The following is a 24,017-nucleotide window of genomic DNA, read 5'->3' on the forward strand; positions in this document are numbered from 1 at the left end:
CATTTCTCCCTCCCTCCTTCCCCTCCCTTCCTCCTTTCCTTCTTTCCTTCCTTCCTTCCTCCGTCCCTCCTTCACTCACACTCATTCCCGTTCCTTTCCTCTGTCCCTCTCTCTCACTCTGTTTTCCTCTCTCTCCCACCCTTTCTCCCTCTCCCCCTCCCTCCCTCTCTTTCCTTCCCTCCCGCTTTCCCTCCCCCCTCCTTTTTTTTTTTTTTTTTTTTTGAGATGGAGTCTCACTTTTTAAAAAAAAATCAGGCCGGGCGCGTTGACTCACACCTGTAATCCCAGCACTTTGGGAGGCCGAGGCGGGTGGATCACGAGGTCAGAAGATCGAGACCATCCTGACTAACATGGTGAAACCCCATCTCTACTGAAAATACAACAAAAAAGTTAGCCGGGTGTGGTGGTGGGTGCCTGTAGTCCCAGCTACTTGGGAGGCTGAGGCAGGAGAATGGCATGAACCCGGGAGGCGGATCTTGCAGTGAGTGGAGATCGCGCCACTGCACCGTAGCCTGAGTGACAGAGTGAGACTCCGTCTCAAAAAAAAGAAAAAAAAATCCGAACGCTTGGTTCGTGATATAACTCTCACAATTTGTCTTTTCAAGTTCCCCTTTCAATAGACTATTTTTAGAGCAGTTTTGGGCTTACAGAAGAATTGAGCAGAAGACATAGAGTTCCCACCTATCTCCTCTCCCCTAAAAGGTACGCATTTCCCCCTACTGCTACCATCTCTCATTAATGTGCTACATTTGTTACACTAATGAGCCAATATTGATACATGGTTATTGACCAGCAGCTACAGTTTACATTTGGTGTGGCTCACTCTCTAGGGACCTCCTAAGCATGGAGTTACACAGGATATGTCCTTTTGCATCTGGCTCATTTCACTGGACACGATGCCCTCGAAGTTCATCCATGCTCTAGCCTGTGTCAAAATTTCTTTCCTTTTTCAGGCTGAATCATATTCCATTGCATGAATGGACGACATTGTGTTTATCCATTCATCTCTCGGTGGCCACTTGGGTGGTCTCCACCTTTGGGGTGCTGTGAATCGTGCTGCTGTGAACACGGGTGTACATTTTGACATTTTGGTTTTGGAGGATGTACCACGTTTTGTTTATACTTGGTTTTTTTTTTTTTGAGAGGGAGTCTTGCTCTGTTGCCCAGGCTGGAGTGCAGTGGCGCGATCTAGGCTCACTGCAAGCTCCGCCTCCCAGGTTCATGCCATTCTCCTGCCTCAGCCTCCTGAGTAGTTGGGACTACAGGCGCCCGGCTAATTTTTTGTATTTTTAGTAGAGACGGGATTTAGACAGGATGGTCTCGATCTCCTGACCTCGTGATCTGCCCTCCTCGGCCTCCCAAAGTGCTGGGATTACAGGCGTGAGCCACTGCGCCCGCCTGACCTATGGCTTATTTTTATAAAGCTCAGGGCTAAAAAGCCTTTTCCATTTTAAAAGGATTGTAAAAAAACAAATAACAAAGAGGAATATGCAACAGCGACCCTTTAGCTCGCAGAGCGTAAAATACTTACTGTTTGTCCCTTTGCAGAAAAAATTTGCAGACGCCGGATGTAAGATACTAACACGAGGGGAAGCTGAGTGAGGGGTGTCTGGGAATGCTGTACTAGCTTTGCAACTTTTCTGTAAATCAAAAATTTTTCCAAAACAAAAACGAAATTTTTTAAAAAGATGGTGTCTCACTATGTTGCCCAGGCTGGTCTGCAGCTCCTGACCGGAAACGATCCTCATGCCTTGGCCTCTCCGGTAGCTGGGATTACAGGCACAGGCCCTTGTGCCTGGCTGAAACAAAAGACTTTTGAAAAGGAGAATTGGGGTTAGAATTCAGGAAGTCCTATAAAGCAAGACGTGAAACCCGGAAGTCAGGAGTTAGAGACTGGTGGAGGACTTTCAGTTTCAGCTCTGAGTGCCTTTATACTGTTTCTCTTTTTAGGATAAATGTTATTTATCTAGATAGATAGATAGATTTTTTTTTTTGAGACAGGGTCTCGCTTTGTCACCCAGGGTGAAGTGCAGTGGCACCATTTCAGCTCACTGCAGCCTCAAGCTCCTGGCCTCAAGACGTCCTCCTGCTTCAGCCTCCCGAGTAGCTGGGACTACAGGCGTGCACCACCATGCCCCAGCTAATTTTTAGTAGAGACCGGGTTTTACCACGTTGCCCTGGCCGGTCTCGAACTCCTGGGATCAAGAAATCTGTCCGCCCGGGCCTCCCAAAGTGCTGGGATTCCAGGCATGAGCCACCACGCCTGGCCAGTTTTAATTCTGAAGACAATCATTGAAAATTGATCTGACACTGTTTCATGTTTTCGGGCCTCTCCCCTGCCCCGCCCCCAGAGGATTCCAGTACATGAAACCTGTAAACATTTGGTTGTACGGCATTACTCTTTGCTAAAAATCATTAGGACTTATTCGTTTCTGGCATTCAAGGTCCTCTAAGATCTAACTCTAGTACAGGGATTATCAAGCCTTCCTAAAGGGCCAACGTATAAATTTTTGGCGTTGCAGGCCATGTGCTCTCTGTCAAGTCCTCCCAGCTGTGCTGTGGGAGCTCAGAAGCAGCTATGAATGATATGTAAGTGAACATGCACGGTTGTGTGCCAATAAAACTTTATTTACAAAAGCAAGCAGTGGACTGCGTTTGACCCATGGGCCAGAGTTTGCCAACCTCTAGTCTAGTTCATCTTTCTTTCTCTTTTTCTGATGGAGCCTCACTCTGTCACCCGGGCTGGAGTGCAGTGACATGATCTCGGCTCACTGCAACCTCCGCCTCCTGAGTTCAAGCTATTCTTCTGCCTCAGCCTCCTGAGTAGCTGGGACTACAGGTGTACACCACCATGCCCGGCTAATTTTTATATTTTTAGTAGAGACAGGGTTTCGCCATGTTGACCAGGCTGGTCTTGAACTCCTGACCTCGTGATCCACCCGCCTCGGCCTCCCAAAGTGCTGGGGTGACACGTGTGAGCCACCGCGCCCGGCCTCACATTTTCTGTATCCATTCATCCAACGATGGACACGTAGGTTGGTTTCCTATCTTGGCTATTGTGAATGAGGCTGACAGATTCTGATTTCATTTCCTTTGGATGTATACCCAGAAGTGGGATTACTGGATCATATGGTGGTTCTATCTTTAATTTTTTGAGGAACTTCCATTCCGTTCTCCAGAATGGCTGTGCTCATTTACATTCCCACCAACAGCACACAGGGCTCCCTTTTCTCCACATCCTCACCAATGTTTCTTTTTCTTTTTCTTTTTTTCGTTTTTTTTTTTTTTTTTTTTTTTTTTTTGAGACAGAGTCTCACTCTGTCACCCGGGCTGGAGTGCAGTGGTACGATCTTGGCTCACTGCAACCTCTGCCGCCCGGGCTCAAGCGATTCTCCTGCCTCAGCCTCCAAGTAGCTGGGATTACAGGTGCCTGCCACCAAGTCTAGCTAGTTTTTGTATTTTTAGTAGAGACGGGGTTTCGCCATGTTGACCAGGCTGGTCTTGAACTCCTGACCCCGTGATCCGCCTGCCTCATCCTCCCAAAGTGCTGGGATTACAGACATGAGCCTCTGCACCCAGCCATCTTTACTAATGTTTCTTATCTTTTATCTTTTGGATCATAGCCATTCTAACAGGTATCTCATTGTGGTTTTAATTTGCATTTCCCTGATGATGAATAATCTTCAGCATTTTTTCATAATCCTGTTGGCTGCCTGTGTGTCTTTATTTGAGAGGTGTCTAGTCAGATTATTTAACCCCCTCTTTTTTTTTGAGACAGGGTCTCTTTTTTTTTCCTGAGACAGAGTCTTGCTCTGTCACCCAGGCTGGAGTGCAGTGATGTGATCTCAGCTCACTGTAGCCTCGACCTCCCAGACTCAGCATTCCTCCCATCTCAGCCTCCTGAGTAACTGGGATCACAGGTGCACACCACCACACCTGGCTACATTTTAAAAATGTTTTGTAGAGATGGGGTCTTGCTATGTGGTCCAGGCTGGTCTTGAACTCCTGAGCTCAATTGATCCTCCTGCCTCTGCCTCCCAGGGGACCCTGGGCAATGTCTGGGGACATCTGTGGTTGTCACAACTCAGGGGTGCTCCTGGCATGGAGTGGGTGGAGGCCAGGGATACTGCTTAGCACCCTGCAGTGCCCAGGACGGCCCCAGCCCAGAGAATGGTCCAGCCCCAATGCCTACAGTGCAGAGGGGAAGACCTTGCATTCATGATTTCAAAAATAATAATTGAATTGCGTCTCTGCTCACAACAGACACCAGAATAAGCTCCCAGTGGGGCAGACAGCATAAACCACAGGACCCCAGCTCCTGGGATTCTCTGCCTCTCTCCCTCCCCCCACTCAGGGTGTGGATTTCAATGTGTGCAGCCTCCTGGGACCTCAGCAGGGCAGAGGATCATGGGACACAGTCTCTTGGGGATCCGTGGAACCCCCTAACTGAGGAAGTCTTTCTGGGGATGTTTCTGTTCCCCAGGGGACATCAGGCAATGTCTGGGACATTTGTGGCTGTCATGACTGGGGGTGCTCCTGGCATAGAGTGGGTGGAGGCCAGGGACGCTGCCCAGCACCCTGCAGTACCTAGGATGGCCCCGCACCAGCGAGTGACCCGGCCCTCATGTCCGTAGCACCTGGGGGGTTGAGCGGGGGACCCCAGCTGTTTCAGATCGTGCCTAGGAGGCCGCTCTGGGAACCCGGGGAAGGTGGGAGCAGAGCTTGTCATGAAGCAGGAGGGGAGGGTGTGCATCAGAAAAGAAATGACAGGTTTGAAATCTGCAGAAGCTCATCTCTCCTCTCCCCCTCTCCTCCCCACCCGGCCCCGCCCCCACCTGGCTTCCTAAATAAAGACCTTCCTCTCCATGGAGACTGCCTCACTCAAACTCACCCCCTCGTGCGTGCAGAGTCTCAAAAACACGGCCCCGCCCCCGCCGCAGTGAGGGTCCGAATGGGAGGTCTGGAAATGGGAGAGCATCTGTGTCCCAGACCCGGCGGTGGGGGGCCCAGGGCGACCGGCACATCTTCCAGAGCCCAGGCTCGCCGAGGCAGGCGAGAGCTGTCCCCTCCCCTCTGTTAGGGATGCCTGCCAAGGTCAGCCATGGGCGAGGCCAGGGACAGCGCCCAGGTGGTGCCAAGGGGACTGTGAGTCACCTGTGGCCAGGAGGGCTGAGTGAGGAGGAGACACGGGCCCTGGGCCTCAAGGGCGCCATCCGAAGATCCCATAAGGTTGAGGACAAGGGAGGTCAGAGGGCAGAAATTCAAGGCAACAGAACAGCTCTAGAAGGGGGGGTGCCCCCAGCACGGGGTGGGTGGAGGCCAGGGATGCTGCTCAGCACCCCGCAGTGCCCAGGACAGCCCCACCCCAGAGAATGATCCAGCCCCAATGTCCACAGTGCTGATGGGGGGAGACCCTGCATTCATCATTTGGAACAAAATAGACTTTGATCCCTACTTACTCCAGACATCAGGATAAACTCGCGATGGGGCAGACGGTGTAAACCAGGGGGACCCCAGCTCCTGGGATTCTCCTCCTCCCTCCACCCCACTCAGGATGTGGATTTCAGTGTGTACAGCCTCCTGGGACCTCAGCAGGGCCGAGGATCATGGGACTCAGATCAATCCCTCATCTGCCCTGCCACGGAATTTCCCAGCTCTGTGTTCGTCTGTTGCAAATCCCCAGGTTTGGGAACTGAGGGTCTGGCTGTTTGTGTCCTCGGGCACTGCTTGGAGATACTAGGCTATAAAATCTATCAGCCTTTTCAGAATTACGAGCAAAAATAATAACCAGCACCTTAATAACCCTGGAAGATGCATGCCTTCGACACTGTGGGTGAGGCCTGGTTTTTGTTTATTTTATTTTTATTTATTTATTTGACTCAGAGTCTTGGTCTGTGGCCCAGGCTGCAGTGCAGTGGTGTGATCTCGGTACCACGGTTCACTGCAGCCTCTGCCTTCTGGGCTCAAGTGATCCCAGGAACCACCATGCCCAGCTAATCTTTAAATTTTTTGTAGAGATAGGGTCTTACTATGTTGCCCAGGCTGGTCCCAAACTTCTGGCCTTAAGCAATCCTCCACCTCAACCTCCCAAAGCACTGGGATTACAGGCATGAGCCCCCATGCCCAGCCCATAGTACAATATTTTTTTTTTTTTTTTTTTTTTTTTTAGACGGAGTCTCGCTGTGTCGCCCAGGCTGGAGTGCAGTGGCCGGATCTCAGCTCACTGCAAGCTCTGCCTCCCGGGTTTTTACGCCATTCTCCTGCCTCAGCCTCCCGAGTAGCCGGGACTACAGGCGCCCGCCACCTCGCCCGGCTAGTTTTTTTTGTATTTTTTAGTAGAGACGGGGTTTCACCGTGTTAGCCAGGATGGTCTCGAACTCATGACCTCGTGATCCGCCCGTCTCGGCCTCCCAAAGTGCTGGGATTACAGGCTTGAGCCACCGCGCCCGGCCCATAGTACAATATCTTTAGATAGTCCACAGGCTGCAGTGATATCCCTCAGTCAATGTTTCCAGCACAGCTGAAACTGTGTATCCTCTGACCCCCATCTCCCCCTTCCTTTCCCTCCACCACTAACCACTTTTCTGCTCTTTGTTTCTATGTATTTGGGGGGTTTTGATTGTGTATTTGTTTTGAGATGGAGTCTTGCTCTGTTCCCCAGGCTGGAGTGCAGTGGCGTGATCCCAGCTCACTGCCACCTCTGCCTCTCGGGTTCAAGTGATTCTCCTGCCTCAGCCTCTCGAGTAGCTGGGATTACAGGTGCCTGCCACCATGCCCGGCTAATTTTGTATTTTCAGTAGAGACGGAGTTTCACTATGTTAGCCAGGCTGATCTCCAACTCCCGACCACAGGTGATCTGCCCACCTTGGCCCCCCAAAGTGCTGGGATTATAGGCATGAGCCACCGCACCCGGCTGTATTTGGGGTTCTTTGTTTTGTTTTTGGACTCCACAATATGTGGGATTATGCAGTAATTTTCTCTCTCGGCATCTGGCCTATTTCACTTGGCATCATATTCTCCAGGTTCTACAAGGGGGAATTTTATGGCATGTGAATATTTTAATTTCTTTTTTTTTTTTTTTTTTTTTTTTGAGACAGAGTCTCACTTAGCCGTCCAGGCTGGAGTGCAGTAGTGCGATCTCGGCTTACTGCAACCACTGTCTCCCAGGTTCAAGTGATTCTCCCATCTCAGCCGCCCGAGTAGCTGGGATTACAGGCGTCCACCACCACAGCTGGCTAATTTTTGTATTTTAGTAGAGATGAGGTTTCACCGTGTTGCTCAGGCTGGTCTTGAACTCCTGACCTCAGGTGATCTGCCTGTCTCGGCCTCCCAAAGTGCTAGGATAGCAGGCATGAGCCACTTCTTTTTTTTAAAAAAAAGAAATTGGTCAGGCACGGTGGCTCATGCCTGTCATCCCAGCACTTTGGGAGGCCGAGGAGGGTGGATTGCCTGAGCCCAGGAATTCGAGACCAGCCTGGCCAATATGGCATAACACTATCTCTACAAAAAATACAAAAATTAGCCGGGCGTGGTGATGGGCACCTGTAATCCCAGCTACTTGGGAGGCCGAGGCAGAAGAATCACTTGAACCTGAGAGGTGGAGGTTGCAATGAGCTGAGATCGTGCCACTGCACTCCAGCCTGGGTGACAGAGTGAGACTGTCTTAAAAAAAAAAAAAGAAAGGAGAGAGAGAAAGGCGAGAGAGAAAAAAAGAGAGAGAAAAGAAAGAGAAGAAAGAAGGAAAGAAAAAGAAAAGAGACAAAGGAAGAGAGAGAGAGAGAAAAAGAGGGAGGAAGGAAAGAGGGATGGAGGGAAAGAAGGGAAGGAGGGAGAAAGGAGGGAAGGAGGGAGAGAGGGAAGGAAAGAAGGAAGGAAGGAAGGAAGGAAGACAGAGATCTGGAGAAGCACCTCCAGGACACAGTGGGGAGCGCTGGGAGTCAGTAGCAGCCCTTCCTACACGAGGTGCCCTGACCACCACCACCGTCCGTGGCCTCTGTGTCCCAGGGGGACTGATCTCTCCCTGCTGGCATTCGGCACCTGCTGCCTGGAGTGTTTCTTGCCTGTGTCTGAGACTTGCCTGCCTGCTGGGTGGAAGGGCCAGCTGCACACAGGCGCCCAGGGCCCTAAGCCGGATTTAAAGCCGGGTTATTGGCGCCTTGAAATCCATACTAATTTATGAACAGGAGGTCCCAGCGGTTCATGTCGCCCCTGGCTGGGCAGTTTCTGAGAGGACTCAACCCCCGCGGAGAGGTCTCACCTCCTTGGCTCCACTGCTGGCCGCACAAGTCAATTGTGATTCGTCCACACAGGGAACATGAAAACCCAGCATTTCTGTCGGGCTGAGCGAGCGCTGAAGGTCGCTGGGGGACAGCCTGGCACCAGCTGGTGCAGCTGAAGGCCCGAGGACAGAGCGGCTGGGACACGGCTTCACCCACGCTGTGTTCGCCTCTGACCCGGGCTGCTCTGGGGCTGAGCACAGACCAGCGGGGATCCGCTCAGCCCTGCAGTTGCCTCATTGCGGAGTCCAAGGTCTTGAGGACAGCCAGGGGCTGGGGTTAAAGGGCTGGGGAGAGGGAGGTTTGCAGTGAAGGCAGAGAATGAGAACCCATCGTAAAAATGATTCCTAGGGCTGGGCGCGGTGGCTCAAGCCTGTAATCCCAGCACTTTGGGAGGCCTAGGCGGGCGGATCACGTGAGGTCAGGAGTTCGAGACCAGCCTGGCCACCATGGGGAAACCCCGTCTCTACTAAAAATACAAAAAAAGCTAGCCGGGCATGGTGGTGGGTGCCTGTAATCCCAAGTACTCGGGAGGCTGAGGCAGGAGAATCGCTTGAACCCGGGAGGTGGAGGTTGCCGTGAGCTGAGATTGCGTCACTGCACTCTAGCCTGGAGGAGAGAACGAGACTCTGTCTCAAAACAAAATAAAAAAATAAAAAATAAGATTCCTGTGACACAAATATTCACAGCAGCAGATTCACAATCGCCAACAAGTAGGAACAAGCCGATGGTCTATCCGCGGGTGAATGGATTTAAAAACCACGTCCCTTGGCCATGCGGGGTGGCTCAAGCCTGTCATCCCAGCACTTTGGGAGGCCTAGACGGGCGGATCACAAGGTCAGGAGATCGAGACCATCCTGGCTAACACGGTGAAACCCCGTCTCTACTAAAAATACAAAAAAATTAGCCGGGTGTGGTGGTGGGCGCCTGTAGACCCAGCTACTCGGGAGGCTGAGGCAGGAGAATGGCGTGAACCCAGGAGGCAGAGCTTGCAGTGAGCCGAGATCGCGCCACTGCACCCCAGCCTGGGTGACAGAGCGAGACTCCGTCTCAATAAATAAATAAATAAATAAATAAACAAACAAATACAAACCACGTCCCTCCCTACTCAGGAGGGGTAAGACTCAGCCATGGAAAGGAGCGAGTCTGATACAGGTCACAGCGTGGGTGCAACTTGAGGACGTCACGCTCAGTGAGCGACACTGGACAGTGTGTGACCCCATTTCTATGAAATGTCCGGGACAGGCCCATCCACAGAGACAGGGAGGGGACACATGGGTGCCGGGGCTGGAGATTGGGGGCCGATGGGGAGGGCGCTTCTTTGTAGGAGAATGTTCTGGAACTACATAAAAGTGGTGGTTGCCCAGTTTTGCAAATATACTGAAAACACTGAATTATACACTTTAAGTAGGCGAGTTGTATGGTATGGGCATTATTTCACAAGAAGGCTGTTTGAAAGTAGTGATTCTTAGGGGTGAGTGTCTACATTGAATGTATCCGCCTCTCTCAGTTTGGTGGTTTTGATAAGATGTGCCGTAGCTGTGTACGGAGTCACTGGCAGGGTAGTGGGTTGAAGGGTGCACAGAACCATCACTTCGAATTCATTCAGTAATTTAAGGTTGTCCAGGTGAAATGGCTGCACCTGAATCCCAGCCCTTTCAGAAGACAAGGTGGTGGGAGGATCACTTGAGCCCAGGAGTTCAAGACCAGGCTGGATAACATAGCAATACCCTGTCTCTATTTTAGAAACTTTAAAAATTAGCCCACAAACTAAGCACATTCCTTCCCAAACTTCCCAGTCCATAAAAACTACAACAGTGATTCTCGAAACCTGTAGGCCCAGCTCCTCAGGAGGCTGAGGAAGGAGGATCGCTTGAGCCCAGGAGGTGGAGGCTGCAGTGAGCTGTGATTGCATCATTACACTCCAGCCTGGGCGACAGAGTGAGACCCTGTCTCAAAAAAACAAAAACAAAAACAAAAAAAAAAAAAACATGATTCAAAGTTGAAGGGTTATGTGCATAGCTGCCCTGCAAGGCGGAGGGCAGGAGTCTGGGCCTCCTGCCGCCCCATGGGCATGCCGCTCTAGCCCTTTCATCGCTCATCCCTGCTGCCCTGAGCTGCTGCTATTCTGAGTGGCAAGCCCTGGTGTAGCGGATCCTGCAAGATTCCAGCTGTTTCCAGAGCCCAAGGGTACCAGGGCGTTCCTGTGGCAAGGGCACCACCTGCAGGTGACATCGGGGATTTGTGCTCCCTAACCCCACCTTTTATTGATGGTAAATTACCCTGGGCTCATAGAACAGAAACTAGCATTTTAAAGTTTGTGTTTTTTTTTAAATGAACTTTTAATTTTAGATTTTCAGAAGAGTTGCAAAGAAATCCAGAGATCTCGTGTCTGTCTCTCACCAGTTTTCCCTTATGTTAGCATCTTATGAAGTCACCGTGCATTTGGGTTTGGTTTGTTTCTGAGACAGTGCCCTGCTCTGTTGCCCAGGCTGGAGTGCAGTGGCACAATCACAGATCACTGCAGCCTCGACTTCATGGGCTCAAGCGATCCTCCTGCCTCAGCCTCCCAAGTAACTGGGACAACAGGTTTGCACCACCATGCCCAGCTAATTTTTACATTGTTTTTGCAGAGATGGGATCTTGCTATGTTGCCCAGTCTGGACCATGTACTTATGACCACCAGGAAGCTCATGTGGGTACATTTCTATAAGTCAAATTTCACTCTTTATCCCAGTTTCACGATTTTTTCTTCTAAGGTCCCTTTTCTGTTTTAGGATCCTATCCTGGATCCCAAGTGGCTTTTTTTTTTTTTTTTTTTTTCCTCCAGACTGGGACTCATTCTGTCACCCAGGCTAGAGTTCAGTGGCATGATCTCAGCTCACTGCAACCTTCACCTCCTGGGTTCGAACGATTCTCGTGCCCCAGTCTCCCAAGTAGCTGGGATTACAGGCATCCACCACCATGCCTGGCTAATTTTTGTATTTTTAGGAGAGACAGGATTTCAATCTGTTGACCAGGCTGGTCTCGAACTCCTGACCTCAAGTGGTCTGCCTGCCTTGGCCTCCCAAAGTGCTGGGATTACAGGTGTGAGCCACCGCCCCTGGCCCCACGTGGCATTTATTTTTATTTTTTTCTCAGACAGGATTGCACTTTCTTGCCCAGGCTGGAGTGCAGTGGTGCAATCCTAGCTCACTGCAACCTTGATCTCCCAGAATCAAGCGATCCTCCCATCTCAGCCTCTTGCGTAGCTGGGGTCACAGGCGGGCATCACTACACCCTCCTAACTTTTAAATTTTTTTGTAAAGATGGGGTAACTTTGTAGAGATGGGGTGACTTGCTGGGGGGACCCCGGACTCCGCACAAGGCCTCCTTGCAGCTGTGGTTTCTCCCAGTAAGAGGACATGGAGCACAGAGCAGAGTTCACGAAGGGAAAGGCTCGTGGGGTGGGTTGGGGAGGCCAGGCCCGGCTTCCAGGTCCATCTTCCAGCCCTCTCCCCATGCGTCACGTGGGACATGCCTCATCCCCAGCAGCGAGCTGGGGCAACAGCCCGAAGCACCGTCACCAGCGAGGCTCCCAGAGACCCAGCGCCCACGTTCCTATGGGGGCTGGATCTGCGGCCCCTGCTGCCTGACCCATGCCAGAATTCCAGACTCCAGAGGGAGGCAAGGGTTTCATATAAACCACGGTGTTCGCAGGAACAGCTTTGGCCCTGGAGCGCGTCCTGTCAGTGATGGTGGCGGGCCCCCCCGAGGCCCCTGAGGTGGGGAGTCCCTGGTCACAGCCTCAGGCATGTGGTGCCAGCTTGGTTCTGCTCAGAGACTGCCCGTCCCAGCTGAGCTGGGGCTGAGGGATTTCCCAGGATGCAGGACTATCAGGCTAACTCTGGAAAAGTCCTGGGCAGACCTGGATACGTTGGGTGCCTTCTGGGCACCATGGGACTAACTCAGCCTCTTCTTCTTCCTCCCAGGGGGATCACGAAGCTCAGAAGATGTACAGAGTTGTTTTTGATAAATTGTAAAGAGCCATAAAAACATCAATCCTTGCACTCAGTTCAGTTTTCAAACACGTGGAAAATGTATTAGGAATAACGTCATAAATCTCTAATAATAAACGTTTTCAGAAAATTGCCTTCTGCTTCTTTCTTTTTCTTTCTTTTTTTTTTTTTTTTTTGAGGCAGAGTCTCACACTGTCGCCCAGGCTGGAGTGCAGTGGCTCGATCCCAGCTCACTGCACCCTCCGCCTCCCAGGTTCAAGTGATTCTTCTGCCTCAGCCTCCTGAGTAGCTGGCACTACAGGCACCCACCACCACATTGGCTAATTTTTGTATTTTTAGTAGAGACGGGGTTTTGCCATGTTGGCCAGGCTGGTCTTGAACTCCTGACTGCAAGACCCTCCTGCCTCGGCCTCCCAAAGTGCTGGGATCACAGGCCTGAGCCACCGCACCTGGTTGCCAAAATGATTTCTGTCCTTGTCCAATCACGAGCGCAAGGCCATTCTCCAGTGCTGACCCCATCAACATGTGCGTGGCACCTCCAGCCACGCCAGACTAACTCTGTGTGTTTTTTCCAGGGAGCGGAGCTTGGTTTCGGGATCTCGGTGCTGCAGACGGCGAGACCTCCTGCACAGGTCGGTGCTGTGACTCATTTCTTTGCTCTGATTTGAGGCTCGGTTGGCTCTTTTGCACCCTGAATCTAAGACGTGGGGTTGCTGTCAACCCGGTTGTCTTGGCCTTGACCTGGGTCTGTGGGCTTTTTGTATCCACCAAGTGTGAGTAATGGGGAGCGGGTGCGGGGGAACAGCTGCTAGCCCCTGGCAGAGTTTCCCACCCACGAGGCCGGGAACGTGGCACTCACTGGTCCTACTGGTGCCGGAGCCCCTGGACGGGGTCAGGGTGGGAAGCCCTTGGCGGTGCTGCCCGCCTTTCCGGTGTCTTCGTGCCGTGGTAGGGAGTTTGAAGGAGGGTGCCTCACCCTTCACCCCTATCTCCCGTGCACCTGGAGAATAACCCGTCGCTGGCCCTTTAGCTCTCCTCTGTTGGTTTACTGCTCGTTTTTCTCCCTAAAGAATCATGAGTGACTTTTAAAATGTAGGAAGAGGAAATCATTTAAAAATAAGTAGAAAGGAAGGCAGAAATGTCCAGAAAAGGCAAAGCCGTAGGAACAGAAAGGGACTCATGGTGGCCGGAGGCTGGGGACCTGCATGTGCGCCGGGGGCTTGCCAGGGACATGGAAATGGACCCAATGGTCGGGTGGGGGTGGCTGCAAACCTGATGAACTTACTAAAAAATCTTTTTTAAAAAGTTTTAATTTTTTTTTTAAGAGTTAGGGTCCTGGCCAGGCATGGTGGCTCATGCCTGTAATCCCAGCACTTTGGGAGGCCGAGGCGGGTGGATCATCTGAGGTCAGGAGTTCCAGACCAGCCTGACCAACATGGTGAAACCCCATCTCTACTAAAAATAGGAAAATTAGCCAGGCGTGGTGGCGCAGGCCTGTAATTCAAGCTACTCGGGAGGCTGAGGCACGAGAATCACTTGAGCCTGGGAGGCGGTGGTTACAGTGAGCCAAGATCATGCCACTGCACTCCAGCCTGGGCGACAGAGCGAAACTCCTTCTAAAAAAAAGAGAGAGAGAGAAGAAAAAAGAAAAAGAAAAGAAAGAAAGCAAAAACAAAACAAAACAAAACAAAAAACAAACCAGAAAGGAGTTAGGGTTTGCTTTGTTGCCCAGGCTGGTCTTGAACTCCTTGGCTTAAGTCATCCTCCTACTTTGACCTCCCAAAGTGCCAGGATTACAGGTGTGAGCCACTGCACCTGGCCCTGAAGTATCTTTGAGCAGTACACTTCACTTGAATTTTATGGCATGTAATGTGCGCCTTAAAAATGAGTATTTTAGCCAAGCCCAAGATAAATCATTTTGGTCTCGTCCTTAGTAGACAATGGTCATGAGAGGTAATTCAAAAACAGATGTACTCAAAAGTAAAGAATATGTTCAAATGTAGCAATAAGGCAAAGACTCCAAATGTCCATCAATGGGTACGTGGATCAGCAGAACATCCTCCATCCACACCGTGGAGTATTACTCAGCCGTGAAAAGGAATGAGGCTTTGACACAGGCCACAGTGTGGGTGTGCCTTGAGAGCGTCACTCTCAGTAAGAGATGCCAGACACCAAAGGCCACACAGCATGTGATGCCATTTCTACGAAATGTTCAGGACAGGCCAATCCACAGAGGCAGGGAGGGCACGCGTGGGTGCCGAGCCTGGGAGAGGCATGGGAAGTGATGGTTGATGTGTTTTTTCTTGGTGTAATTAGAATGTTCTGGAATTAGATAGTAGTGATGGTTGCAGGACTCTGTGAATGTACTAAATGCCACTGTATTGTGCATTTTCTTTTTATTTTATGATTTTTTTCTTATTTTTGGTCCCTCAGAGAATACCCAGAAAGAATTATGCATTTTTAATGGGTGCACTGTATGTCATATGAATTATATCTCAATAACATGATACATGTATAGATAGATAGAGCTATTTTACATAATAGGTGCAGTGGCTCACGCCTGTAATCCCAGCACTTTGAGAGGCCAAGGTGGGTGGATCACCTGAGGTCAGGAGTTTGAGACCAGCCTGGCCAACTTGGCGAAACCTCTTCTCTACTAAAAATACAAAAATTAGCTGGGCGTGGTGTCGGGCGCCTGTTATCCCAGCTACTTGGGGGGCTGAAGTGGGAGGATTGCTTGAACCCAGGAGACGGAGGTTGCAGTGAGCTGAGATTGCACCACTGCACTTCAGCCTGGGTGACAGAGCGAGACTCCATCTCAGAAATAATAAAATAAAATAAAGTGTAGATACAAAAAGTATAGATATAAAATATATGTATAATATTTATTTGTTTATGAAGCCAAACATAAAAATGTAAAAGATTTCATAGTGTACAATTCCACTTACAGGAAAATTCTAGAAAAGGTGACAGAGATCAGAGGTGGCCTGGAGGCTGGGGGGTAGGATCGGGGCAGCTCTGGGGGCCGATGGCAGCATCCCATTGAGATTATGCTGATGGTTGCACGGCTGTAGAAATGAATGGCAACTCTTCGAACCATGTGTGCTTAAAGATGAGCGTGCCCTGTGTGCATCTCAGGGTGTGTAACTCGCACCCCAGTGAAGCCGTGACACCAACAGAAAAGCTCAGCCTGAAAAAGGAGGCGCAGGGCGGGAAGGCGTGCAGAGCCCGGAGAGGTCTCGGACTTTGCATTTCTGGTGCACATGGTACAGGGCAGGAAGGTGTGCAGAGCCTGGAGAGGCTCAGACTTTGCATTTCCGGTGCCGAAGGCGCAGGGCCGGAAGGTCTGCAGAGCCCAGAGAGGTGTCGGAGTTTGCATTTCTGGTGCACATAGTGCAGGGCCTGAAGGTCTGCAGAGCCCGGAGAGGTCTTGGACTTTGCATTTCTGGTGCACATGGTACAGGGCGGGAAGGTGTGCAGAGCCTGGAGAGGCTCAGACTTTGCATTTCCGGTGCCGAAGGCGCAGGGCTGGAAGGTGTGCAGAGCCCGGAGACGTCTCGGACTTTGCATTTCTGGTGCACATGGTACAGGGCGGGAAGGTGTGCAGAGCCCAGAGAGGCTCAGACTTTGCATTTCCGGTGCACATGGTGCAGGGCTGGAAGGTGTGCAGAGCCCAGAGAGGTCTCGGACTTTGCATTTCTGGTGCACATGGTACAGGGCAGGAAGGTGTGCAGAGCCTGGAGAGGCTCAGACTTTGCATTTTCCGGTGCCGAAGGCGCAGGCCGGAAGGTCTGCAGAGCCCAGAGAGGTGTCGGAGTTTGCATTTCTGGTGCACATAGTGCAGGGCCCGAAGGTCTGCAGAGCCCGGAGAGGTCTTGGACTTTGCATTTCTGGTGCACATGGTACAGGGCGGGAAGGTGTGCAGAGCCTGGAGAGGCTCAGACTTTGCATTTCCGGTGCCGAAGGCGCAGGGCTGGAAGGTGTGCAGAGCCCGGAGACGTCTCGGACTTTGCATTTCTGGTGCACATGGTACAGGGCGGGAAGGTGTGCAGAGCCCAGAGAGGCTCAGACTTTGCATTTCCGGTGCACATGGTGCAGGGCTGGAAGGTGTGCAGAGCCCAGAGAGGTCTCGGACTTTGCATTTCTGGTGCACATGGTACAGGGCAGGAAGGTGTGCAGAGCCTGGAGAGGCTCAGACTTTGCATTTCCGGTGCCGAAGGCGCAGGGCCGGAAGGTCTGCAGAGCCCAGAGAGGTGTCGGAGTTTGCATTTCTGGTGCACATAGTGCAGGGCCCGAAGGTCTGCAGAGCCCGGAGAGGTCTTGGACTTTGCATTTCTGGTGCACATGGTACAGGGCGGGAAGGTGTGCAGAGCCTGGAGAGGCTCAGACTTTGCATTTCCGGTGCCGAAGGCGCAGGGCTGGAAGGTGTGCAGAGCCCGGAGACGTCTCGGACTTTGCATTTCTGGTGCACATGGTACAGGGCGGGAAGGTGTGCAGAGCCCAGAGAGGCTCAGACTTTGCATTTCCGGTGCACATGGTGCAGGGCTGGAAGGTGTGCAGAGCCCAGAGAGGTCTTGGACTTTGCATTTCCGGTGCACATGGTGCAGGGCTGGAAGGTGTGCAGAGCCCAGAGAGGCTCAGACTTTGCATTTCTGGTGCCGAAGGCGCAGGGCCGGAAGGTCTGCAGAGCCCGGAGAGGTCTTGGACTTTGCATTTCCGGTGCACATGGTGCAGGGCCGGAAGGTGTGCAGAGCCCGGAGAGGTCTTGGACTTTGCATTTCCGGTGCACATGGTGCAGGGCGGGAAGGTGTGCAGAGCCCAGAGAGGCTCAGACTTTGCATTTCCGGTGCCGACGCGCAGAGCCAGGGCAGGAAGGTGTGTGGAGCCCGGAGACGGTTCAGACTTTGCATTCCCAGAGCTGGCTGGGACCACCACTGGTTTGGTGTTGGGCTTCTTCAAACATTCAGTTCTGGCCGGGCGCCATGGCTCACGCCTGTAATCCCAGCACTCTGGGAGGCCAAGGCGGCAGGATGGCTTGAGCCCAGGAGTTTGAGATCAGCCTGGGCAACAGAGCGATATCCTCATCTCTACAGAAAATTAGTCAGGTATGGTGGCACGCACCTGTAGTCCCTGCTACGTGGGAGGCTGAAGTGGGGGGGATCGTTTGAGCCCAAGAGTTTGAGACCAGCCTGGGCAACATGATGAAACCCCATCTCTACAAGAAATACAGAAATTAGCCAGGCGTAGTGGTGCACACCTGAAATCCCAGCTACTTAAGAGGCTGAGGTGGGAGGATCGCTGGAGCCCGGGAGGTCGAGGCTGCAGTGGGCTATGATTGCACCACTGCACTCTAACCTGGGCAACAGAGAGAGAGACCCTGTCTCTAAAAAAACAAAAAGAAATAACCCTATTCATTTCGACAGGGAAACGCTAGCAGCTGCGGAACTGTTTGCAAGCTAGGATATGGCAGTTCTCAGCTGAAACATTACGATTTCTGGTCTCCCATGGGCGCCTTTGGAAAGACTGCCGGTGATGGGGTCATCGTTCTCCATGACCCGTCCCAGCGACACGTGTCCCATGATGGGGGTCTGTGAGAACAGCTCTCTGGCAGGCAGGCTGTAGGCTGGTGGGGCTGCCCACTAAGCCCCCAGGGCCTGGGTGGGAGCTGCTAGATCCTCTCGTTGGACACTGGTGGATGTAGGCACCTCCTGCAGCGGATGTAACAAGTGACCACTGATGTGGAACGGTTTCTCGCACACACAGTTATTATGTGACAGCTCTGCAGCTCGGAAGTCTAACATAGGGCCGGGCGCGGTGGCTCACACCTGTAATCCCAGCACTTTGGGAGGTCGAGGCGGGCGGATCGCCTGAGGTCAGGAGTTTGAGACCAGCCTGGCTGACATGGTGAAACCCCATCTCTACTAAAAATACAAAAAAACTAGCCAGGTGTGGTGGTGTGCGTCTGTAGTCCCAGACACTCAGGAGGCTGAGGCAGGAGAATCCCTCGAGCCCGGGAGGCAGAGGTTGCAGAGCCGAGATTGCACCACTGCACTCCAGCCTGGGCGACAGAGTGAGACTCCATCTCAAAAAAAAAAAAAAAAAAGCCTCACATAGGCCTCACATAGGGCAAAAATCAAGGAAAATCAAGGTGTGGGCAGGGCCCATCCCTTCTTGGGACTCCAGGCCAGAATCTGGTTCCCGCATTTCCTAGCGTCTAGAGGCACCCACATCACTTGGCTCGGGGCCCCCTCCTCCCCGTTCACAGCCACAGTGAAACCTCTTCCAGTCTCTGACTCTCACCCTCCTGCTTCCTCTCCTGAGGACCCTATGAGGACACCGGGGCCCCCAGATCACCCCGGATGCTTTCCTGTCTCACAATCCTTAACTTCATCCTGTCTGCAGTGCCTTTTGACGTGGAGCTGACCTGTGCATGGGATCTGGGGTTAGGATGGGGCTGTCGCTGGGAGCCTGCTGTCCTCTCTGCTGAAATGGGCAGCCAGCTGGAGGGGTGAACAGAGCCGACTTCCTCCCTTGCCGGTCACTCGCGCGCCCATGACCTCAAGGAGAGAGGAAGAGGCTCCCTGTAGGAATCCGCCGGGTGCGCCTCTGACCATCGCTGGGCTGGGTTCTTGAGGCTGAGAGCCACTGGGGGTCAACTGCAGGACCCGAGTCCCTTCTTCTTGTACCACTTCTGGGGACCACCTGCCAGTTTCTGGGGTGCCTCCCCTTCATTTCATAGACTTAAGTTTCTCTAGCAGGTCATTTTAGGGATGGCAATTTGGCCTGAAGCCGTTTGATCCCTGATTGAGGCCAGAACTTGGTGAGTTGCTGGGTGCGGTGGCTTGCACCAGTCATCCCAGCACTTTGGGAGGCCAAGGTGGGAGGATCACGTGAGCCCAGGAGTTTGAGACCAGCCTGGGCAACATAGCAAGGAGTTTGAGACCAGCCTGGGCAACATAGCAAGACCCCATCTGTACCAAAAAATTAAAAAATTAGCCGGGTGTTATGGTGTGTACCTGTAGTCCCAGCTACACTGGCGGCCAAGGCAGGAGGATCACTTGAGCCCAGGAGGTCAAGGCTGCAGTGAGCTATGATTGCACCACTGCACTCCGGCCTGGGCAACAGGGCAAGACCCTGTCTCCAAAAAATAAACAACAACTAAAAAGGTAAAATGAAGAAAAATACAAAGAAGGCGAAGCCCCTAAGTTCCCCCAACCCGGCACTAATGGGCGTCAGCATCTTGACAAGCCTGTCCTGGGATTTTTGTGAATTACGTTCCCCTGTAGATTTCACATGAGGAGGGTTCTGTTCTCTCATGTCCTCATTCCCATCACTGGGCGCCCTTCCTCGTTGAGAAACCTTGACGTCCACCCTCATTCCTGATGCTCGTTAAGGAACTCCCTGTGATAGGGGGTGGTGACTTACCACTTTAAAAATAATTTTATAATGTGTCTAACTCGTCCCCCCAGCTGGGCTTTTGGGTGTCTCTCTTTTTCTTTACCTCTCTTTCTCTCTTCCTCTCTCTCTCTTTCCTTCGTTCCTCTCTGTCTCTTTCTTTCTTTCCTTCCCCCTCTCTCTATCTCTCACCTTCCTCCCTGTCCCCCCTTTCTCCTTCCTTCCTATCTCTATCTCCCTCTCTCCACTGCTTCCTTCCCTCCCTCCTCCCTCCCTCCTCCCCTTCCTCCTCCCTCCCTCCTCCCCTTCCTCCTCCCTCCCTCCTCCCCTTCCTCCTCCCTCCCTCCTCCCCTTCCCCTCCCCTCCCTCCCCTCCTCCTCCTTCCTCCCCTCCTCCTCCCCTTCCTCCTTCCTCCCTCCTCCCCTTCCTCCTTCCTTCCCTCTCTCCCTCCTTCCTTCTCTCACTCCTTCCTTCCCTCCCTCCTTCCTCCCTCACTCCCTCCTTCCCTCCCTCCCTGCCTCCTTCCTTTCCTCCTTCCCTGCCTCCTTCCTTTCCTCCTTCCCTCCTTCCTTCTTCCTTTTCTCCTTCCTTCCCTCCCTCCCCCTCTTCCTCCCTTCCCTCCTTCCTCCCTCCCTCCTTCCTTCCCTTCCTGTCCCTCCCTCCTTCCTTCCTTTCTTCCCTCCCTTCCTCCTTCCTGCCCTCCCTCCTTCCCTCCTTCTTTCCTTCCTTCCTCCCTCTCTTCTTCCTTCCTTCCCTCCCCCCTCTCCTTCCCTCCCTCCTTCCTTCCTTTCTCCCTCCCTCCCTCCTTCCTTCCTTCCCTCCCTCCCTCCTTCCTTCCTTCACTTCCTCACTCCCTCCTTCCTCCTTTTCCCCCCTCCCTCCTTCCTCCACTCCCTCCCTCCCTCCTTCCTTCCTTCCATCCTTCCCCCACTCCCTCCTTCCTTCCTTTCTTCCTTCCTTCCATCCCTCCCCCACTCCCTCCTTCCCCGCCTCCCTCCCTCCCTCTCTCCTTCCTTCCTGAATCCTTCCCCTTGGATGGTTGAGGTTTCAGTTAAATTCCTGCGAGTGGATTTGCTGCTGAGCTCTGTGCATGTGATCTACATTTGACATCCAGCCACAAGGACCTCCAGAAACGCCCCATTCCTTCCTGGAGCGCTCGTTCCCCACCCTGCCAGCTGCAGCGATGAGATCTTTGCCAAGCTGGCAAGTAGGGGTGCACATCTTTGTTTTGTTTGGGTGTCCTCGGTGGCCGGTGAATCCGACCGTTCACTGGGCGTTCCTTCTATGGACTGCCAGGCTGGGCTCTTTGATGACCTTTCTGTTCCGGCGTTTCAGGTGCATTGATTTGTTTGAACAGTTTATAAACGTTGGTTTGAACTCTGCAAATATTTTCCTGAGCGTGTCTTTTGACTTTGCTTATGGTGGGTTTTGCCATAGAGGATTTTTTTTTTTTTTTTTTTTTGGACAGAGTCTCACTCTGTTGCCCAGGCTGCAGTGTAGTGGCACGATCTCGGCCCACTGCCACCACCTCCTCCCGGGTTCAAGAGATTCTCCCGCCTCAGCCTCCTGAGTAGCTGGGATTACAGGTGTGCGCCACCACGCCGGGCTAATTTTTGTATTTTTAGAGACGGGGTTTCACCATCTTGGCCAGGCTGGTCTCGAACCCCTGACCTCAAGTGATCCTCTTGCCTCAGCCTCCCAAAATGCTGGAATTACAGGCGTGAGCCACTGCGCCTGGCCAGGATTTTAAATGTTTGTTACACATGAGCATCTCCTTTGTTTTTTTATGAGTTTCTTCCAAATTTTAAGATTATAAAAAATATCACCTGTATTTCGTTCTGATTGCGTGTTTTACACTTAAATTCTGAACTATTTGAAATTTAACTATGCTAGTGGGTCTCACGGAGGGAGCAGGGGTGATTCTGAACCAACCCTCACTTCCCCTCCCCAGGGGATGCTGGGAGATGTCTAGGGATGTCTCTGGTTGTCATGAGCGGGGGGTGCTCCTGGCATGGAGTGGGTGGAGGTCAGGGGCGCTGCTCAACACGGCCCATCCCGGAGAATAATCCAGCCCCAATGTCTACAGGGCCCAGGAAGGAGAGACCCCTCTCCGCTCCGCTCCGCTCTCTCTCTCCTCGCTCCTCTCCTCTCCTCTCCTCTCCGCTCCGCTCCTCTCCGCTCCTCTCCTCTCCTCTCCTCTCCTCTCCTCTCCGCTCCTCTCCTCTCCGCTCCTCTCCGCTCCTCTCCTCTCCGCTCCGCTCCTCTCCGCTCCGCTCCTCTCCTCTCCTCTCCTCTCCTCTCCTCTCCTCTCCTCTCCTCTCCTCTCCTCTCCTCTCCTCTCCTCTCCTCTCCTCTCCGCTCCTCTCCCTCCTCCTCTCCTCTCCTCTCCTCTGCGCTCCTCTCCTCTCCTCTCCTCTCCTCTCCCCCCCTCTCCTCTCCTCTCCGCCTCCTCCTCTCCTCCTCTCTCTCCTCTCCTCTCCTCTCCTCTCCCTCTCTCCTCTCCTCTCCGCTCCGCTCCTCCTCTCCTCTCCGCTCCTCTCCTCTCCTCTCCTCTCCTCTCCTCTCCCTCTCCTCTCCTCTCCTCTCCTCTCCTCTCCTCTCCTCTCCGCTCCTCTCCTCTCCGCTCCTCTCCTCTCCTCTCCTCTCCTCTCCGCTCCTCTCCTCTCCTCTGTGCTCCTCTCCTCTCTCTCTCTCCTCTCCTCTCCTCTCCTCTCCTCTCCTCTCCTCTCCTCTCCGCTCCTCTCCTCTCCTCTCCGCTCCTCTCCTCTCCTCTGTGCTCCTCTCCTCTCCTCTCCTCTCCTCTCCTCTCCTCTCCTCTCCTCTCCTCTCCGCTCCTCTCCTCTCCTCTCCTCTCCTCTCCTCTCCTCTCCTCTCCGCTCCTCTCCTCTCCTCTCCCTCCGCTCCTCTCCTCTCCTCTCCGCTCCTCTCCTCTCCTCTCCTCTCCTCTCCTCTCCTCTGCGCTCCTCTCCTCTCCTCTCTCTCTCCTCTCTCGCTCCGCTCCTCTCCTCTCCGCTCCGCTCCGCTCCTCTCCTCTCCTCTCCTCTCCTCTCCTCTCCTCTCCTCTCCTCTCCTCTCCTCTCCTCTCCTCTCCTCTCCTCTCCTCTCCTCTCCTCTCCTCTCCTCTCCGCTCCGCTCCGCTCCCTCTCCTCTCCTCTCCTCTCCTCTCCTCTCCGCTCCTCTCCTCTCCTCTCCTCTCTTCTCCGCTCCTCTCCTCTCCTCTCCTCTCCTCTCCTCTCCTCTGCGCTCCTCTCTCCTCTCCTCTCCTCTCCTCTCCGCTCCTCTCCTCTCCTCTCCTCTCCTCTCTTCTCCGCTCCGCTCCTCTCCTCTCCTCTCCTCCTCTCCGCTCCTCTCCTCTCCTCTCTCTCTCTTCTTCTCCGCTCCGCTCCTCTCCTCTCCTCTCCGCTCCTCTCCTCTCCTCTCCTCTCCGCTCCTCTCCTCTCCTTTCCTTTCCCTTCTTTTCTCTTCTCTTCTCTTCTCTTCTTTTCTCTTTTCTTTTCCTTCTGACAGAGTCTCGTTCTGTCACCCAGGCTGGAGTGCAGTGGCACGATCTCAGCTCACTGCAACCTCCGCCTCCTGCGTTCAAGTAATTCTCTGCCTCAGCCTCCCGAGTAGCTGGGATTACAAGTGCATGCCACCACGCCCAGCTAATTTTTGTATATTTAGTAGAGACGGGGTTTCACCATGTTGGCCAGGCTGGTCTTGAACTCCTGACCTCGTGATCCACCTGCGTCAGCCTCCCCAAGTGCTGGGGTGACAGGCGTGAGCCACCGCGCCTACCCCATTCATTATTTCAAAACTGACTTCAGTCCCTAGAGTTTATCTGGACACCCGAATAAACTCCCAATGGGGCAGTCAGTGTAAACCAGGGGACCCCCAGCTCCTGGGATTCACCTCTTTTCTCCCTCCCCATTCAGGGTGTGGATTTCAATGTGTGCAGCCTCCTGGGACCTCAGCAGGGCAGAGGATCATGGGACGCAGAGTTTCTTGGGGTCCGTGGAATCCCCTAACCCGGGGGGTCTCACCCAGGGGTGATTCTGCCCCCAGAGGACATCTGTAATTGTCTTGATGGAGGGGTGCTCCTGGCATGGAGTGGATGGAGGCCAGGGACGCTGCTCAGCACCCTATGGTGCCCTGGACAGCCCCACCCCGGAGAACCATCAGGCTCTGATGTCCACAGCACCCAAGGGGAGGCCCCAGTAGAGGGACGGAATTAGTGGCGAGCAGGCATGGTGCCGGCTGACCTCGAAGGGGTCCTCTGTTACACAGGATGGCGTGGGATGCGGGTTCTTCCTGATCTTTTAATAATGGTTTTTTTTTTTTTTTTGAGACGGAGTCTGGCTCTGTCACC

At 53.0% G+C, this 24,017-nt stretch overlaps 5 protein-coding genes across 5 annotated transcripts in view; 3 read left to right on the top strand and 2 right to left on the bottom strand.

The window, feature by feature from the left end:
- ZNF556 (zinc finger protein 556) overlaps positions 1-24,017 on the bottom strand; it is a 433,150-nt gene that overhangs the window by 229,910 nt on the left and 179,223 nt on the right. The window lies entirely within an intron of this gene.
- The window catches only part of THOP1 (thimet oligopeptidase 1), a 226,438-nt gene that overhangs the window by 153,803 nt on the left and 48,618 nt on the right, over positions 1-24,017 (bottom strand). The gene's annotated exons all lie outside the window — the stretch shown is intronic.
- The window catches only part of TIMM13 (translocase of inner mitochondrial membrane 13), a 319,004-nt gene that overhangs the window by 65,360 nt on the left and 229,627 nt on the right, over positions 1-24,017 (top strand). The gene's annotated exons all lie outside the window — the stretch shown is intronic.
- Positions 1-24,017, top strand: part of LSM7 (LSM7 homolog, U6 small nuclear RNA and mRNA degradation associated) — a 401,328-nt gene that overhangs the window by 49,623 nt on the left and 327,688 nt on the right. The gene's annotated exons all lie outside the window — the stretch shown is intronic.
- The window catches only part of GNG7 (G protein subunit gamma 7), a 211,481-nt gene that overhangs the window by 43,403 nt on the left and 144,061 nt on the right, over positions 1-24,017 (top strand). Inside the window, exon 2 of the mRNA XM_050771008.1 lies at positions 12,850-12,906. The gene's annotated coding sequence lies outside the window, so the exon portion shown is untranslated. The remainder of the gene's footprint in view (positions 1-12,849; positions 12,907-24,017) is intronic.

This window comes from Macaca thibetana, chromosome 19 (assembly GCF_024542745.1).
Source record: "Macaca thibetana thibetana isolate TM-01 chromosome 19, ASM2454274v1, whole genome shotgun sequence".
NCBI lineage: Eukaryota > Metazoa > Chordata > Mammalia > Primates > Cercopithecidae > Macaca > Macaca thibetana.